This window comes from Schistosoma mansoni, chromosome 5 (genome assembly GCF_000237925.1).
Source record: "Schistosoma mansoni strain Puerto Rico chromosome 5, complete genome".
Lineage (NCBI taxonomy): Eukaryota > Metazoa > Platyhelminthes > Trematoda > Strigeidida > Schistosomatidae > Schistosoma > Schistosoma mansoni.
The window spans coordinates 7,393,686-7,395,866 of NC_031499.1; positions in this window are offsets into that span (position 1 = coordinate 7,393,686).

Here is a 2,181-nt window from a genome sequence, read left to right on the forward strand (position 1 = left end):
TGAAATGTCACTGGACCTTAGCCAAATCATCTGGCAGTTGAGTCACTAAATATCGAACGCTTTCGTTCCCTGCATTGTTGAGCAAGACTTCGAATAACGCAACCTATCATTATGATTTTGTGTTGCATTCTATACTTATTATTTTTCATTTTTAACTTCGCCCTTGTTAATCAGTTTCTGTAAACATTCGTTGCTTCATATCCTTGTTGATTAGTATTTCAACTTAAATAATTAGTTCATCCGATAGCCGATTATAATCGGCTATCGTGGTTCTTTAACACTCATTAGCAGCATTTAAATGCTCTTGTGTAATATGTCTGTTAAAATATCAACCACTCGTAAGTATAGCCACAAGACAACACAAACGCATATCTGTTTACAACTTATCCACTTGTGTAAGCGAGACAGAATTAACTGTCGATTATAGATTCATCTTTCTGCCTAATCACTATCAACTAACTTCCATCAGAAACTATCCACCAGAATATTTTACTTACTTGACCACTGTCTGCCTAATTTCCAATTGCTGAGTTCTATGGCGAAACAGATTATACGAATGCTAGAAATTTACAATGAGTTTGAATTATAAATTTCCTGCAATATTCGATCTTGTTTATACTGTTCGTCATGTAATGCTACGTGTTCGGCCTAAATTAATTTTGGACTTATACAAATTCAGGCTTCAATGCTGTGATAATCTGAGAATTTAATCGACAATTTCAATTACTTGGGAGCAAGAGTAACAAAGGCGCCTTTCATAATTGCATTAGTTAATTTCGTATGATGTTTATGTTTAATAACATTTCACGACTACATTTTAGTCGAAACCGTGTACATTTATGACTCGTAAGTCGACATAATGTGGAAAAACGTATTGCATATACACGAGTAATCTTAGTCCATGTCCTAATTAGACACTTCATCTTACTTAATATGTCACTTAACGCTAGATAATAAGCTGTTTTACGAAACGATCACGTTATCTAGACCTAAACTCTAGTTACATTGGTGGTTACCATTTTGATTAATGTTTACTATGCGCTTTGTATTTGCTGTTATCTCACACGGTAAATCATGGCTCGATTTCCTTATTGCACGAAAGTCACTTTAATTCCGTCTTCGGCTTATTCACATGCAATACGGGTTTGGAAAATATCTAAACCACCTCTGAAATTCTCCAAGAACCACACGATAGTCTTCGTATATGTTTGCTATCACACATTCAACTCCTACGTTAACAATGCCCGTTGTCAGTATACGAAAGTATGATGTTACTTCGATGTGACGTTATAACACATCTGAACTATTGTAGTTATTCAAATTCGACGTCGTATTTTATCTTATGAAGTATCGTGTCCACATGGGTGTTATCTAACAGATGATTTTGGCACATCAGTCGGCTGTTCAACTACTTGACGATCTAAAACCTGTCCAGTTTAATTGGTGGTTTGAAGACACTATCATTCGCGCGAATCATCAATTAACGCAGTCGAGCGAATCTCCTGCAAACTGGTAACGATATTGTCGTTTCTATCCCAACACTGACAGCATTTTCACTGATATCATTAACACGAGTCCAGAGTGACACTCTTAGTTTCTTATGTTCTTTCCGATATTGTTCAGTTCATTTATCGAACAAACATGCAGTACTCACCGTTTATCATCTTCTAGCTATTTGATCGTGTCACCTTCGCTCTTTCACTCTTGCCGATTGTAACAGAACTCATAGGCTTTTCAAACTGATCAATGGCTTCGCACAACGAAATCACGACTTATCTTCACGGTTATACTTCTGTATTTACAGTGAGTCTGTTAAATATAAGTGAAACTAAAAGTCGACACTTAATAACAGTTGTCAAGGACACTTACTGACTTTCTACTCTAAATCGAAGGCAGTACAAACATCGGCATCGGTTGATAATACACTTATCATACTGTCACTGTGACATCACTACTCTTGCGGCGAACTTAACGTTTCTCATCTGAGGAACTCAATCACTTGTCAAAGTTATCTATTTCAACGCGACTTGGTAGAACTTTAAAATGTCATGTTTTTTCTATTCTTTCTATGGTTGATCGCTTAAAATTTAACCAACGTCCCCAGTATGTTTTATTAATTGTTGTTTCCCCATCAGTTTCTGCCGCCTCTTTTTCATTTGTCTTACAGCTCGGAAATACCCG